Genomic DNA, 17,963 nt, shown 5'->3' with positions numbered 1-17,963 from the left:
CCCAGTGACATTGACTAAATGTCTACACTGACTCCCAGAATGTAACTATTTCTGTTCTTTCCACCTCATCTCGTCCACTGAGGCCTGCCCATGGAAACATGACCCCTCTCAGAAGTTCCAACTAATTACCCTGGTACCTCAGATCTCTGTAGGACTTGATCCTATCCCAGGCCTCGGTCAATAGCTATGGGCCCCACTCATCTCTATGCTTGTACTAGCTCTGCATCCTAAGACTGTCCTCTGGCTTCGTGTTCCGGCCCACAGGCTGGTACCTTGCTCCCTTAAAGAGACTGCATGTGAGGGCTACCCTTCTGCCTGTCTCCAGAGTGTTCCAAATGTCAGCCATTCCCCAGGCCATCCCATCTGTGGTGCCACATCTCTGTGGCCACTCTCCTCATGCCAGTAGGCTCTGGATTCATGCTGGGACTTCTGGGCCCCTTAGACATGGGTTGAGCTCACTTGTTCAGATAGCTCCATGTGTCAGAATGAGAGGAACTGACAGCCTAGCCTGTCCCTGTAGATGCCCTGTGGCAAGACTCATTTCAGATCCCAAGATTTCTCTCATCCCTCCCTCATGCCAGGGCTGGGATGAGGGGAAAACAAGAGGGGCACCTAGAAGGTGCCCACCCTCAGGGTCGGGCAAGCCCAGATCAGCACGAGAGAGGGGGTGCCTTCTTATATTTTGCACCCTGGTCCCCTCACTCACCTCATCCTTGTCCCAGCACTGCCTCCTACCCCAGGTTGCCATAAATATTCCAGGTCCCTATGAAAGACTAAAGTAGGACACTGTCAACCCCAAGGGCTCCATGAAGTTATTCTGTCACTCAGCCAGTATTTATTGTGTATCTCTAGGTTATAAACACAAAGCAGACAGAGTTCCTGGCTGTCAGGAACTCACGGCATAATGGGGAAGGAAAACCTATAAGCAAGAAATAACACAAGACTGGCCAGACCAAGTCCTATAACAGAGTAACATGTGGAAGGCAGTGGAGGTTGGGATTCCTCACAATAAGAGACAGTACACAGGGCTTCAAGGAGAAGGTACAGGTTGAGTATCCCTTATCCAAAATGCTTGGGACCAGAAGTGTTTTGCATTTTGTATTTATTCAGATTTGGGAATATTTGCATATACATAATGAGATATCTTGGGGATAGGACTCAAGTCTAAACATGAAATTCATTTATATTTCACATATATCTTATACACATAGACTGAAGGTAATTTTATACAGTATTCTTAAATAATTTTGTTCATGAAACAGAGTTTTGATTGTGTTTTGACTGTGACCCATCACATGAGGTCGGGTGTGGAATTTTCCACATGTGGCACCACATCGGTGCTCAAAACATTTCAGATTTTGAAATATTTTGGATTTTGAATTTTCAGATTAGGGATGTGCAACCTGTAGTAGTTTTACCTGGGACTTGGAACTAGGGAGAGAAAACAGAAAGCTGATAGCAGGCAGAAAACAGCATGAGTCAAGGTGTGATGTGTTCCGAGGCTAGCAGACAGCTGGGCATCATTAGAGGGCTACAGACTTGGAAAGAATGATGGGAGATGAGGTCACAGAAGAAGAAGAGCAGATTTTAGAGAGCCATGAATACCCTGTGGAGGAGTGCTGGGCTTTGGTCTATGGTACATGCCGCATCTTGGAACACTTTGAGGCAGACGAGGAAGGTAATCAGATTTAGCATCACAAATAAAGAATTAGATGTAGGGGGAAGTGGACAAGATCAGCAATGGGAAAAGCAATTGGGAGACCATTTTAAGAACAGCTGGCAAGTAACGGCTGATTTTCTAAGTCAGGTGCATCAAATGCCAGAGGCTGTTATACTGTGGGCTGGAAAAGCGGACAGCACCAGGAAGCCAGCCCAGACAGGCACCCTATCATTCCACAAGCATCTGCCAAAGCGCTGGCTTCCGCAGAAAGAAAACCTAAAATCACTGGCTCAGATGTTCTCTGGGACGGCAGCCTGCAGAGACAATTGTTAGAAATGACATGCAAAACAGGCTCCATGGGTGTTGTGGCCCACATCCTGGGGTACCCTCAAGCTACTGCTGCTTTGACAAGCTTCTGTTGGGAAGAAAATCTCTTCTCTTCATCCCAGGAAGAAAAGCACCTGCCTGTTAGGTAGTTCTTCAGGTTGGGGATTAAAAAGGGCCCTGCTCTATCAGAGCCCCTAAAGAGGAATGTCCAAATCACTTTGAAAACTCCTTTCCTGCCCTATTCATCTGTAGCTTGAGGATTCCATGAGTATAAGATGCAGACACTGGAAACTTTAACTCTCCTAGAGTTCCCTGCTGAAATAAATCCCAGGTGTCTGTAATGAAAGTACTCATTTTGATGGTTCACTTCTCTCGATCCACACTGAGAACACCAAGCCCCGGCCACGGTCATCTCTCACCAGTCCCCTGCCTGCTAGAGCCTCTGACTCATCTTCCCTATTTTCAGTGTTGCTCTCGTTCCTCATCCCTTTTTCCATGAATAAAGCAAGAATAGGGTTTCTGAAGCACATCAGTCTGATCTGATCACATCCCTGCCTGAAATCCTTCCTGATGCCTTCAGGACACAGTCAGGCTTCTTTGAAGGGCTCACTGGGACGCTTCATGAGGCTGCCCCGTGACCTCCCTAAACCCCAAGCTCAGCAATTAAAAATCCCTTCCAATTCCCCAAATCCATCGAACTCCCACCTGCCTCTGAGCTCTGCGCAGACCGTTCTTGTTGCTTAGAGCAGTGCCAGCCAATAAAAACAGAATGGGAGTCACATAGGCAATCGTGAGTTTTCTAGTAGCCACAGTGCAAAAAAAGTGAAAGAAAGGAGTGATGGTATCATGAATAACCATATTTTATAATTCAATCTATCCAGAATGTTATCACTTCAACATGGAATCAATATAAAAATGATTAATGCGATAGTTTACATTTTTTTCCGTACCAAGTCTTCCAAATCTGGTGTGTTTTCCACACTTACAGCACATCTCAGTGTGGACTTGCCATTGTTTTCAAGTACTCGACAGTCGCATGTGGCTAGTGGCTACCATAGTGGAAACACAGGCCTAGAGCCCCGCTGCTTCTACCCCACCCAGCTCTCCGCTCTGTGGTTTAGGTCTCAGCAGCAAGGCCCGGCCTCTCCTCCTGTCTGTCCGGGTGCTCCTCCTCTGTGCTCCCGTAGCTCTCTGTCTTAGTCCATTCAAGCCACAATAACAAATTACCATAGGACTGGGCAGCTCGTAAGCAACAGAAATGTATTTCCCACTGTTCTGGAGGCAAGTTCGAGACTGGGGTGCCAGCATGGTCAGGTTCTGGTGAGGACCCTCTTCCAGCTGTGGACTGCAAACTTCTCAGTGTATCCTCACTTGGTGGAACCGGTGAGGGTCTCTCTTATGAGTGTCCTTCTGAGGCCCCACCCTTATGACCTGCTACTTCCCCAAAGGCCCTTTACCCTAATACCATCACCTTGGGCTTCAGCATATGAATGTTGTGGGGACACAAACATCCAGACCATAGCACTCCCTACAGCCCCTCTTGCAACTCTCACACTGAATTGCAAATGACTGTGTTCTTATTGGAATCTGAGACTGTCAGCTCCATGAGGGCAAGGGCTGTATTTGTCTTCTTTATCATTCAACTTCAACACTGAGCCTAGCAGCAAACTATGTATGTTGTATAGAACAAATCAGTATCTGTTGATAGAAGAAAAAGTCTCCTGTGTCCTCACCTGTCACTGGGAGATACTAATATACTTTGGAAATTCCCTTAAAGATTCCCTTCTACTTGACCCTCTCTTTCTCCACCATCTATATGTACATGCACACACACTCACACTCATTGCACACAAATGCTCACACTCATTACACACTCTCACACTCACACACTTGCACAGTAGCATCACGCACATATGCCATACACTCTCAAACCCTCTCACACTGCCTCAGACTCACTGAAACATGCTCAAGTGTACACACCTCTGCACACACACATACACGTATTTACACACACGCTCACACATCCATACATACACTCACACACATTGCAGAGGTTAGTGGGAGGCCCAGAGAGGTCTTTATTTGCTCCAGGTCACACAGCACTACTGGGGCAGGCCTGGCACTATATCCCAAGGTGACTGCTTAGGTGACCACACTGCCTCCCACTGGACTAACAGGACCACAAGGTGTACAAGTGTGTCTGGGCACATTAACAGTGATTTCTGTTTGCCGCCAACCAGTGACTAATGCCATACCTGATTGACAATGAAGTATATTTCTAGGTATTTGTGCTATTCAGACAAGTTGCCCTGGCTGAGGTGCCTCAGAGAAAAACCCTGCTGATCCCCAGGGCAGGCAGAGTTTTGCTGACACAGCAGTGGGCAGCCAGGGTTTCATGCTGACCTGCCAGGACCTGGCACCTTCTCCTCCTCGACAAGGAAGGGGCTGAACCATCTCCATTAAAAAAATCACATCTCTCCCAGTCTCCTAGAAGGAAAGCGAGACTTTCGGCCTGGGTGAGGGGAGCTGTACATGATATCCTAGAGCAGTAGTCTTAAAACTGGGGTACACAGTTGTGCTGTGTGACCTGGAGCAAATGAAAGACCTCTCTGAGCCTTCTACCAACTTCTGCAATGTGGGTAAGTGTAGGTGTGTGTGAGTGAAGAAAAGGTGAGTGTGCGTACGTGTGTGGATGTGTGTGTTTTCATGTGTGAGTGTGAAAGTGTATGAAAGAGTTTGTGAGTGTATATGGATAACGGTGTGTACATAGGTGAGCCTGTGAGTATACATCCGTGTGTACAACAGTGTTTGTAGGTGTGAAGGTGTGTGTTTGGGAATGTTTGGTGAGTGTGAGCTTGTGTGAGCTTGAGTGTTTGGAAATAATTCCATCCATGAGGACCTTCTGAGGGGTATTCAGATATGGCTATTTTGATCCATTGCTGGGAGATACTAAGATACTCAAACCGCATTTACTATTTCCTAGTGTCCTATCGGTCCCCTTTGCTCTCCCCACCCCTGCACTTTTTAATTGCCTTTCTCTCACTTTACAAAAGAAAGGAGTTTCCCTCACCCATTCGCAACTTTACTGTGCTTTACTCTCCAGAATGGAAAAGTTTTCAGGGCACCAAACAAAAAGGACAATTAAAAACATTTTTCAGGGGTGTGTTTTCTTATTGATAAATTAAGGCACAAAGCTCATCTTAAGGCCTTCAGTCCTTCCCTGCTTTAGTCAAGAGCAAGCTACAAGCTCAGTAACGGGCCCTTGTAGAAGTGGTCTTTAATCAGTCATCCTATAGAGTAGCGGCAGTGGAATGTTGGCAATTTGGGGTAAGGACCTCTTCTCTGCATTCCTCAAGGCTTGTCCAAGAATGCATTGCTTTTGACAGGGTCCCAGGAGAGCAAAGAAAAGACATCATAAAGAATAACGAAGGCTAAAAGAATGTCCTTTTTTCCTCACATATTAAACATAAGCAGCTCTTTTCAAATATTCTCAGTACCAACCCTAGGATGACCAAAAAGAAGAAGGAAAGGAGGAAGGAAGGAAGGAAGGAAGGAAGGAAGGAAGGAAGGAAGGAAGGAGGGAAGGAAGGAAGGAAGGAAGGAAGGAAGGAAGGAAGGAAGGAAAAGGGAAGGAAAAGGGAAGGAAAAGGGGAAGGAAAAGGGAAGGGAAGAAAGGCTCTTTGAATAACCAAAGCAGCACAGGTTTGTAATGTTAATTCTTTTAAACACAAATAAAATGTATTCAGGGCTACTAACACTTACAAGTTAAGCCAGATAAAACCACAGAGAGAAATTGTATGTGCTTTCTTTTGAATGCAGTGTGCATTATTCAATAGGTTCTTAAAATCTATTTTATCAAATAATGTAATATGTATTCCAGTTACAATCAATCCTGAGACTATTTCATCTTATAAAATGTTTAAAATTTGTTTCTCCTACACCTTCTATTAATCAAAAAATAAAATTAAATGCTAGCTACTGGACCAATTCATCTTTAGTAACTTATACATTTCTTTTTCATTAAATCAGTTGGAGAGTTTATCTCAATGTCTAATGAAATTAAAGGAGTTATTTCTGTTTTTTATACAAGATTTTAATTTAATTATTCCCAAAAGCCAACTCTAAAGCTCAGTACGCATATGCATGCATATTTGCCACACTTTTATTATGTATTTTCTTTTGTTTCATAAATAACTTGCATTTTTGGCTGCATATAACATTTAATTGTGACTAAGTAATGAGAAACAGCATGGAGATTTATTCTTGCGTTTATAATTTACCATAAAATAGATTAATTACATTATATCCTTCATGATTTTAATCTTGACTGCTTTTTAGTAATCTTTTTACAAGATTATAAGTAATCCCTCTTACAGTAGTTTTTATAATATTCCTTCAAATATATGATGTTGATTTGAATTAAAAATTTAAGTCAGACTTTTTTTGTAGAAAGTAAGTCTGATTTGCATACTGGTTTGACAAGAAAGACTGGCTTTGCTAAAGAGATTATGCACAAGGCATTTTTCATAAATTGAATGAGCTAAATCTGAGCTATATGGTTTTGACAAAAAGACACTCGAAGCATGCAATAAAACAAATGCATCTGACTTTTTAAAATGCATTGAAAAAAGTATATTGAAATTTACAATATTTTAATTTTTCAATCTTTTCTTTTCTTTTTTTTTTTTTTTGAGATGGAGTCTTGCTCTGTTGCCAGGCTGGAGTGCAGTGGATCTCAGCTCACTGCAACTTCCGCCTTCTGGGTTCAAGTGATTCTCATGCCTCAGCCTCCCAAGTAGCTGGGATTACAGGCATGTGCCACCACACCCCACTAATTTTTTTTGTATTTTTAGTAGAGACGGGGTTTCACCATGTTGGCCAGGATGGTCTCGGTCTCCTGACCTCGTGATCCACCCACCTCGGCCTCCCAAAGTGCTGGGATTACAGGTTGTGAGCCACCGTGCCTGGCCTCAATCTTTTCTTAATAAGTTGAATGAGACAAGTTGCTGCTAAGTAAAAAAAAAAAAAAAATGAATAAAAGATCTAATTAATAGTCATTAAATAAATTTTGGAAAAGGCTTTTTGGATATTCCCAGAAATTGAGAAAGAGAATGGTTCTAATTATGGGCAAGAAATACCTTAGGAAGTCTTTTTCTCTTTTGACAGAATTGAAAGAGAAAATAATTTTTGATGATAGGTCACTGTGTGATTTGGAGCATTTGAACCCAAAAAGATTTCAAATAATTGATGAAGTTACCATAATAAAACACCTGTTCCCATCAACTTACGCGTGTAAGCAAAATTAATCAATGTGCACATTTATAAAAGTGAAACAAGTTTTCAATAAAGAATAGAATTGATTTATATCCTTTATCATTCTAGCAAAAAGGAATATTTATTATCTAATTGGAGGATCTCACTAATCTCATTAAGAGATGTAGTCCCAATAAATTTCTACTATGTTTAAGTTAGCATTGACAAAATTTATGTTATATTTATGTTTTTTGGTAACGTGTACACTGAAATATAATGATTACTCATTGAAGAAGTAATTTTGACATTTGGAAACTTATGGAAACATACTACTATTAAAATGTCTGATTACACACAACAATATGAATGAACTTAACATTACTGAACTGTACACTTAAAAAAGACTGTCAAGCATAAAAACATCACATTAGAATAAAATTCTGCGGGAGTTAGAATACAAAGGTGAGTTTAAGAAGATCAGAGAATGAAATAAAATTTCTCAATGTTAAATAGCACTTTGAGGCTGGGCGTGGTAGCTCACACCTGTAATCCCAGCACTTTGGGAGGCCAAGGTGGGAGGATCTCTTGAAACCAGGAATTCAAGACCAGCCTGAGCAACACTGGGAGACCCTGCCTGTACAAAACTTCAAAAAAAAACCAAATTGAAATAATAGAGAACAGTCTGTTCACATAGTTTTTAAGGGATGATGATAGATAACTATAGTATTCCAATTCCATTGAATACATTGAACAAGTAGTAATGGTTTCATTTTAAAGAGTCAGTACTTATAACACCCTGAAATTATACCTTTTGGAATGATTCCAAACTTAATGGAGAAAATTGTAGATATTAGCTTAAAGATGTTTGAGGAGCTACATAGACTTTCAGAGTACTTTCAGAGGCGTGTGAGGAAAACTGAAAGGCGCTGTCTTTGAGCGTGGGGAGAAGGGGGGGGTCCTCGCAGGAGAGGCCAGCCCTGTGCTTCCTGTGGAGTTGTGATTTTTCTGTCCTTGTTCTTCCCACTTCATTCCTTATGGCTATTTCTTTTTTTTTTCTTTTGGAGACAGAGTCTCACTTTGTTGCCCAAGCTGGAGCACAGTAAGTGGCATGATCTCGGCTCACTGCAACCTCTGGCTCTCAGGTTCAAGGGATTCTCCTTCCTCAGCCTCCTGAGTAGCTGGGATTACAGACACATGCCACCATGCCTGGCTAATTTTTGTATTTTTAGTAACGATGGGGTTTCACCATGTTGGCCAGGATGGTCTTGATCTCCTGACCTCGTGATCCACCTGCCTCAGCCTCCCAAAGTGTTGGGATTACAGGCGTGAGCCACGGTGCCCGGCCTCTTACGTCCATTTCTTCTTTCCTGGAGAAAGCAGTGACCCTGTGGAGCAGCTTTTAAAGGTATGTGACCTTCTCAGGCTCTAACCATTCTATGCTGCAATAGCCTTCCTGTTCAAAAGAAGACTGAGATGGGCCAGGTTTTTTATTATATGGACTGGTTTCATTTATTTAGGAAGGAGAGAGGGTGGAGACCTTTATTTATTGAATATCTGCCATGTGCTAGATACTGTGCAGGATGCTGTCTAGATAATCTCATTTAGTAACAAGAAAAATCGAGATTATTGTCTGGGCTAAGTGGCTCATGCCTATAATCCCAGCACTCTGGGAGGAAGAGGCAAGCAGATCATTTGAGCTCAAGATCAAGACCCTCCTGGGCAACATGGGGAAACCCCATCTCTACAAACACTACAAAAATTAGCCGGGTGTGGTGGTGCATGACTATAGTCCCAGCTACTCAGGAGGCTGAGGTGGGAGGATTGCTTGAACCCGGGAGGTTGAGGCTGCAATGAGCTGTGATCCTGTCACTGCACTCCAGCCTGGGCAACAGAGCAAGACCCTGTCTCAATAAAGAAAAAAGAAAAAGAAAAGATTATTTTTATATGTGGTTATTATTACACTAAGCATTTACTATGTACCAGACACAGAGCTGGAAACTTTACATAAATGATTTAATCAATTTCTAGAATAATCCTATGAGGTGGGAATTATCTCATTTTTCAGATGAGAATATAAATCTTGCAAGACTAAGCAGCTAGGAAGGGACAAAAACCTGATAATGATGCCAAAAGCCACACTTTGACCTCAAGCATTGTCATTCCCATTTAAAAATTAGAGTCTGAGAGTTCCAACAAGTTGCCAGGATCACAATTGGTAAGACCCAAGTCAGTCTGAGTCATTCATTCCTTATTTTATTCCAGATAGGAAGGAATTAAAGCACTGCCTGATAACAACAAATAGTCATGTTTACCTAGAACTCTCCAAATACCTTATTCCCCTTGCTTCTCTGCCAATGTTATAAAGTGGGCAGAATTGATTTTACTATATTACTATCCCCCTTCTTTTTTTTTTTTTTTTTTTTTCCAAATGAAGGAACTGAAATACCTAGAACCTCTTCTGAAACTTGCGTGGCCATCTTAGCATCCTTTCAGCTCCTAATAGGAGCAGTCTGACAGCTGTGAAAACCAAGCCTAGGCAGCTGATGCCATGAACACTGGGGTCCCTGAGCTCCCGGGGCTGGTACAGCTAAGCAAGAGAAAGGAGCCCCAACACACTTTCTTATGCTTTTGGCTATCACTGAAGGTGCGGGCTCCTAACTCACACTTCCCATCATGTAGGGAAACTATGTGTTCACAGCCTCATTCCTGGTTTTGAGCAGGAGCTTTTGGGCCCTGGCCCAGGAGTGTTTAGGAAAGGGGCATGCCTTTAGGGGTCTTGAGAAAATAATGTTAATGAGGAGGGGAGGTCGTGAGAAAAGAGAGTCCTATTGGTCTCACTCCCCACTGCCACTCCCTGAGTCGAGGTGCTTGTTTTGTTGCTTCATAAAGTCAGAGTCTTCATTGGACTTTGCATAAGGGCCTGTTTTTACTAATTATGTCCCAGGCAATGGCAAGGGGCAGTCATTTAAACATAATGTAACATGTGCAAAAATCCTAACAGTAATCTGATTGCAAGAGAACCAGAGCTGTGGAGCAGCATGCTAACGTTGATAGAACGGGCAAGAGACAGACCAACGGGAGGCAGGCTCTCCTCAGGGAGGCTTTTCTGCGAACTGCCTGCAGGAGCTCCCCAAATTCCCCTGCCTATCTACTATCCCACTCTTCCTGGGAATGGTGCGTCCTGAGAAAAAATAAATGGTCTCATATGTGTGCCTTTTTTTTTTAGGATTACAGAAGAAGAAGTAGCTTTTGTTTTGTTGGTTTTTTTTTTAGTTTTTTTTCCCCCAGTTGGCTAAACATGACATCTGACCTACAGGCTTGGAAAACAACTTGACTAGCAGTCTGAGCGATTAGACAGGACAACAGCCTGGGGTATTCTCTCGTGGACTGGGGGAAGCCCAGGCTGTCTTTTCTTCCGAAATTTGTGGCAATCATCAAAAAAGAGCAGCTGTCAAATTTGCCTCCTGCCCCAGTGGGGCCACCAGGCTGCTGCAGTCTTTCTTTAATTGGTTTATTAATCTTATAATGCAATACCATCCTCTGTCTCATTGTTCCTCACTAGCTAACCAGGCCTGGACTTTGTAAATATGTTTAATTAAGCTCCCAAAGCCACAAGCCTTCTCTCTTCTTGGTTACACTCTCTCCCACCAGGCCGATACCAGCCAGAACTGAAACAAACAACTGGCTCCATCCCCCTGTCCATCTGCTCCCACATGGGGGTGGGGATGCAAGGGGAGGACATTCTGCAGGAAGAAATGTCCCCCACCCTAGATGAGAGGTGCTGCCTTCCATGGCAGGAGGCCTGCTGTTCTGTGGGGAGACATCAACTAGGTGTTCTAGAGAGAGACGAGAGAAAAGGACACCATTCAAAGTTGTGGGTATAAATCTCTCTTTCTTCTAGACACCCACACATGTTTGGGAAGGAAATCTCCCTGCTACAAAGGAGTGGCCCTTCTCTAATATTTTTTGAGCTCCCACCCTGGAAACACAGTGGGTACAGGGAAGCTGGTGGAGGCATGGGACATGAAGTCAGGAAGAGAAGGGGAAAATATCCAGAGATAGGTCTGGGGAAGAATTGCACTTGAACATGTTCTACAACTGCTGTGTGCACGTCTGTCTTACCCAATAAACCCCGAGTCCTAGCAGACAAGGATCAGTATCTAGCACAGTGCAGGGTGTGTAGGGGACATATAAGTTTGGAAGGAGAGAAGGAGGGAGAAAGGGAGCAAGGGAAAAAGGGAGGGAGGGAAGGAATGAAGAAAAAGCAGGTGGGTGGGTGGATGGACAGATGGATGATGTGGTAAGGATTTGAACCAGGGACCACACTCACTGTTATACAGATTATGTGGCTTCAGGAAACCAAAGAATGGGGTTCTTTGCACAGAAGAGTCTCTTCCTAGGAAGGTATTCAGAGAGTTTGGTCAGAGATGGCTTATATGAAGTCTGCATTGCATACCACCAAAATAATGCCAGGAGGAAGGAAAAAAACCCAATCTCTACCACTTGTTTTGAAGACAAGATGCTAAACAAATCACTGCTTGGGTTGCAGAGGTTTTTAAAATTTATTCATGTATTTGTTTTTACTGAATTGTGTGCACAGGGCACTCAGAATATACAAAACAGCAAACATTAAATCTACCATCCGGACATTTCTAAACATCTGGGTATTTGGCATGACATTGACCCCAACGTGTTGTCATATGACCATGGAGTTGGCGCCCAGAGCAGACACAGGCAGAGGAGGCAGCACATGGAGAGGGGTGTTTAGCTCACCCATCCCAGAATGCCTGTGGATGTCCTTATCTCAAATACTCTGACATATTGTCAGGCTATGTCCCAATTTTTAATTTGGAAACTATAGTCACAATAGATACAGGGATAAAAGAAACAGTATGACGGAGAGGGAGAAAAAAAGGAAGAAAAGACAGGGAAGGAAAGACAGCAAATGAGAAAGGGACCTGGCTGGGACACTTCTTTGAGCAGTGGGGACAGAACAGTTAGAAAACACGTGCCACACCATACGGCATTCCCAAGGGGTGCTGTTTCCACAGCCACTGTCTAACACTGTCGTGGGCTGTTCTCACCCCAACCCCAAGGCTCAGATGGAAATAGCCCGAGCACCAGGTTCCCCTGGAGCTTACCTTACACCAGGTTTGGTTTAGTAACACTGTCGTTTTCCTCACCTCAGTGGTGTGGGACAGAGAGGGAAGAGTGAGAATCTCCCCATTCTACAGACAGGGAAGCCAAGGCTCGGGAGAGAACAGAAGGTAGCCAGCGATGAGCTGAAAGGTGGAGGTAAATCTAAGCTCCTTGTTTCCAGGGTGACATCTGGATGTTTTCCCCTTTTTTTTTTTTGAGACAGTCTCCCTCTGTCGCCCAGGCTGGAGTGCAGTGGCACAATCTCAGCTCATTGCAGCCCCTACCTCTCAGGTTCAAGCAATTCTCCTGCCTCAGCCTCCCGAGTAGCTGGGACTACAGGCATGCACCAGCACGCCTGGCTAATTTTTATGTTTTTAGTAGAAATGGGGTTTCACCATGTTGGCCAGGCTGGTCTTGAACTCCTGACCTTAAGTGATCCACTGGCCTCAGCCTCCCAAAGTGCTGGGATTACAGGTGTGAGCCACCGCACATGACTGTTTTCCTTTTCTAGAGGTAAGAGCTCAGAGAAGCCTTAATTGAAATAATAGTTCCCCACTACCCCCATATAGATCAAAAGACAGGCAAGATGAGGCGAGACTGCTTGGAAGCCTGGAGAAGATTGGCACCACTTTAAACATGGCCCCCCACATACACACCTCCTCACCCCCAAACATACACATGTTCATGCCACATGTCCTTAAGATTTATTTTGTTAAACCCATGAAGTGAAGACCATCCTCTCTACAGAGTCCCCCTGCCTGCCTGCCTGCCTCGAATCTCCCTGTGTTTTTGTTTCCTGTACTGGGTGATTGATTACAGAAGAGCAAATTAGCTCCCACTGCTTTTAAGACGCATTTTCTTTCTTAAAGAGAAGATGATGTGAGCATTACTTCTCCCTGCCGCCTGCCTGCCTTGGCTGTGGGCCTGTAGTCACTGCAGCTTTGGTAGGGCCTTCCTGGAAGGGAGGAGTACAGCAGCATCTGCTAGCCTGCAGCTAGGCCCACCCTAGGGGCCCAGTCCTGTACCCACTCTGCTTTCCCCAGGCTTCTCCTCCTGTCCCAGGAGACTCTCTGGTTACTCCAGACTATTTTCACCCTTGTCTCTGTACCAATACATGTGAATTGAGTTGCCTAGCAGAGTAGATGCTGTTGAATGAATGATGAAGTAAATGATGAATGAATTATAGAGACTAAAATCTCAACTTAATGAAATAAATGTGCTCTGGGCTCCAAAGCATGCTCCCCTGCCCCCATATCTTTCTCTCTCTCCTCTCTCTCTCTCTCTCTCGGTCTTGCTATTCAAAGTAGTTCCTGGACCAGCAACATCAGCAGTCACCTGGGAGCAAGGTTCCAAGGTGACCTATATACACATTAAACCTCGAGAAGCACTGCTGTGTGGTCCTGAGAGGAGGCAGGCTGGTAGACAAAATGATCTCTCAAGGCCCCTCATTGCCTTACATATCTCTCAACATGATCTCAGATAAAGACGGTTATGAGAAGACTTAGCCCAGGGTCACTGTACACCTACAGGGCCAGCCTGGAATGTGGAAGGTGGAATTTCAACTCTTTCCCTCCGGGTCTAGTCCTTCCTGTTGTAATGCTCCTTTGGAGGTCCCAGCGGACAGAGTCAGAGCACAGCATGGCTTTGCTCTAACTAATTGCCAACAGTTGGCTGAAGCTACATTTGTTATTCAAAAAGCCTCATTAATCTCCTAATGCCAGTGTAGCCATGGCTGCTAATGGTGCCTCTCATCTCCCCACACCCAGTTCTGGATGGGGTATCCTGGCTTCTGGCAGCAGAGCAGCAGGAAATGGCTTCCTTCCTTAGAAGGCTAAGCTAGTATCTGGGGTCATGGAGCCAGGCTGATTTAGAACCCGGCTGAGTTCCGCCTCTGGATAGAGTGGTACTAGGAGGCTGAACTCAAATCTGGGTCATCCTCGGGTCACAGAGCCTTGGAATGGTTCAGGTAGGTGGAAGGATGGATTATAGAATACCACAAGAAGGCTTATGTGAGACCTCTTGGATGAGCTGAGCTGAGCTGAGCTGACCTGCCCCCTCACAGCCAAATCAAGAAATCCACCGCTTGTCTCTTGGGTATAGGGATGGGCTCTATCTTGCGAAACCCTGCAGGATGTTTGGACATGGAAGAGGTGCCTTCCAGAAAGCTCATGATGGGGAAGTCCTGAACAACTAGAGAGCCTTTGCCAAGATTGAATCGAGGTTGAAACTTGCATGTATCCTATGGCCCAGAGAACATGATGTCATGATTTCCTGTCTTCTTTCTCTAAGTTCTGCCTCTGTGGGTTTGTCTTTCCACGACTATAAACTCTGAAGGGACGGGATCTGATGTGTCTTTCACGCCTAACCCCTCACATCCCCAGTACTGGCCCTGCTGACTCATGAACCATCCACCTGACTCACAGTCAGATATGGAGGTAGAGGACAGAGTATGAGGGGGACAGGAAGAAGGAGAAATAGCAGAGGAGAAAAAGGAGCAAGCAAAGAAGAGAGCTGGCAGACCATACCTCTGGGCAGGGAGAATACGATGAGTATCAAGAATAAGACGCTCCGTGAAGACTCATGCCACTGCCCCCCGTGGCTATGGGCCTGGACCCAGATGGGTGCACCAACCGCAGCAGCAGGGCTGAGACAGGCACAGCCTAGGAGGGCTCCATCCTCTTTTTTCTTCCAAAATTTTATTATAACGTTTTCCAGACAGAAAAATTGAAAGAATTTTGCAGAAAATGCCCAGTATAGGTAGTGGGTATATAGGTGCCCATCTTTTTCGCTGTTTTTGTTTTTCAAAGGGACCAGATCCTCTGGCCTCGATCAATTCAGTTCCATCAGTATTGCCCAAGCTTAGATGCGCGGGCAGCCTTCTCACCAGCCATTATTAAGGTATTTGTTAGAACAACACCGCCCCCTGCTGACTACAGGCTCTTACTTCTCTGGGACGGCTGCTGCCTTGCAAAGGGCTAAGAGAGGGCTGGATCAGATTGTTCCTTCCCAGCCCTTTGCTTTGTCCCTCCCGTGTCTACCCTTAGCTTTGCCTCCACCCTCAACTTTAGTTCTTGGGGCACCCGCCCAGGCACAGCAATGAGCACCCGACCGAGACTCAGACAAGCTCAGACAATTAAGCGACGTGTGAGGCCAGCAAATGTCTTTGTATCTTCATTTTTCTACAACTCTTCACTGAGTACTGCTTGTGTGAGGTGCAGCACTAGGGCTGTATGCAGGGCAAAGCTATGTCTCCAGGCTGTGGATAAATAACTTGACTGCCTGGAGCCTCACTTTCCTCCTCTGTGAAATAAGGATCATCAGACTCTTTCTTCTCTGCTTCAGAGAGGGGCTGTCAAGCAAAGAATGAGAAAGAGCCCAATGAACCTGATGATTTCAGACATAACTGGGAAGATCTAGAAAGCATTCACCTTCTTAAAGCTACAACTGAACCTATTTCCAGGTGATTTGTTAACTTCAGGTAAGTAGCTTGGGCCTTAGTATATGTATTAGTCCGTTTTCACGCTGCTGATAAAGACATACTCAAGACTGGGGAATTTACAAAAGAAAGAGGTTTAATTGACTCACAGTTCAGCGTGGCTGAGGAGGCATCACAATCATGGTGGAAGATGAAGGAAGAGCAAAGGAACGTCTTACGTGGTGGCTAACAAAGAAAAAATGAGGGTCAAGCGAAAGGGGTTTCCCCTTATAAAACTATCAGATCTAGTGAGACTTATTCACTACCATGAGAACAGTATCTATCCCCATGATTCAATTATCTCCCACCAGGTCCCTCCCACAACACACGGGAATCATGGGAGCTACAATTCACAATGAGATTTGGGTGGGGACACAGCCAAACCACATCAGTATATTTGTAGTTAAATATTCTCAGGTGTTTAGTGCTTAAATATCTCTACCAAAGGAAAGAAGTAAAGCAGAATGGATCATCCCAAACACTGGTGGCCTCTGGGGCAAGCTCCCTGTGTAACTGGAAGCTGACAGAGTGAGATCTCACCTCAGGCTTCTGGCACCTGTTTCATTCAAGATCAGTTACAGCTGTGGTTCTCAATCCTGAGCTAGATCAGAATTACCTGGGGGAGTTGTTAAAACCCAGACTCTGGCCCCATCCTCAGCCTCTGATTCAGCTTGCGTGGGGTGAAGCCTGGGGGTTTGCATCTCTTAAACATCCCCTGTTACTTACCTGGGACCAGACTGGGAACGACTGAGCTCGGCTCCGCTTTGGTAACAGCTCCTGAATCTCAGTGACTTTGCACCACAGAAGTTTATTTTTCACTTGTGCTACCCATGGATAAGAAAGAGTCAGTACAGCTCTGCTCCACATAGTCACTCAAGAGCCCAGGCCCACATAGGTCCCCTCACCCACCTTATAGCTGCAGCTTCTGGAACATATGACCTTCTTGGTTGCTGTGACACAGGAAAAGAAACTGAAGAATCATGTTGGGGCTTAACTGTCTCAGCCCAGAAGTGATGACATAAGCCACATGCACTCACATTTCATTGACCAGAGCTACTCACATGGCCCTGCCCACATTCCAGGCAGGAGTCTTCCATGTCTCTAGAAGAAGTGGATTGGATGTTGGCGAACACTTGTACTTTCGGGGACAAGAATGACTTTATTTTAAATGGTAATTCATCATGTAACTTCTCACTAACCCCGAGTCCAGGAATGCCTCCAAAATGTCTAGTTGATGTATTACTCTTTATGTAGGAACATCTATTCATTAAGTTTCCCCCAAAACAACCCTTGTAGTTGCAGAAATCAAAGGCTGTGACACCCATAGCCATCTACACATCCCTTCCAGAGCATGTATGCTTTTTCTTCAAGATATAAGCCCTGGGTCTCAGGGGTGTTGTGGTGCAGAGATCTACCTGTCTTGGGACCACCCAAGACCTTGCTTCTGCCTGTTAGTTCCCCATAATAAATCATTCAAAACTGACAAACTGGATTTGTCTGCCTCTTTATTTGGTTACTTGGCTCCTTCTGCATTTGGGGGTCGCCTTATACATGCGGCCCTTTCATGGAACAGTACTGTCAACCATAACACGCAAGCATATCTCTTTTCACTCTCAAGAACATGTGTGATCACAGCAAAATGGGGTTGTGGTTAGCGGGGACAAATATTTGGCCTCATAAGTCTTAGTCATTTATGATAATGATGATGATGATGATGATGATGATGATGATGATGACAGACAATAACTACTGAGTGCTCACTATGTTCCAGGAACTGTTCTGAGTAGTTTTTGTGTATCAACTCATTTAACCCTCACAATAACCTTACATGATAAGTACCATTTATATCCATTTTATAAATGAGGAAACTGAGGCAAAGTGTGATTACATAGCTCACCCAGGTCATAGAGCTATAAGAGACACAGCTGGAATTATAATCCAGCTAGTCTGACACCAGAGTCCATGTTTTAAATCACTGTTCTGCTCTATCACTATCCAGCTAACTTTATTTTTGAAGATAAGAGGAGACTATAGTAGAAGGCCTGATTATTATTAATAGATGAGTGAATAGTTCAAACCCAAATAATCCGAATACAGTTCTACAGAGAG

The 17,963-nt window shown here is 44.4% G+C and overlaps 2 long non-coding RNA genes across 2 annotated transcripts in view; one reads left to right on the top strand and one right to left on the bottom strand.

Annotated features, from left to right (window-relative positions):
- LOC112134959 (uncharacterized) overlaps window positions 1-16,734 on the bottom strand; it is an 80,961-nt gene extending 64,227 nt beyond the window's left edge. The window contains exons 1-2 of the long non-coding RNA XR_008510183.2: window positions 16,581-16,734; window positions 15,965-16,040 (exon numbers count right to left, since the gene is read on the bottom strand). This is a non-coding gene — a long non-coding RNA (uncharacterized LOC112134959). The remainder of the gene's footprint in view (window positions 1-15,964; window positions 16,041-16,580) is intronic.
- On the top strand, window positions 22-2,217 carry LOC129048118 (uncharacterized). The gene is made up of 3 exons (XR_008510184.1): window positions 22-133; window positions 853-1,041; window positions 1,388-2,217. It is a non-coding gene; the product is annotated as an uncharacterized LOC129048118 (long non-coding RNA).
- Window positions 16,735-17,963: the final 1,229 nt, after the last annotated feature.

This window comes from Pongo abelii, chromosome 1 (genome assembly GCF_028885655.2).
Source record: "Pongo abelii isolate AG06213 chromosome 1, NHGRI_mPonAbe1-v2.0_pri, whole genome shotgun sequence".
Lineage (NCBI taxonomy): Eukaryota > Metazoa > Chordata > Mammalia > Primates > Hominidae > Pongo > Pongo abelii.
Note: the sequence above shows the minus strand (reverse complement) of the source record. Positions and strands in the feature narration are given on the sequence as shown.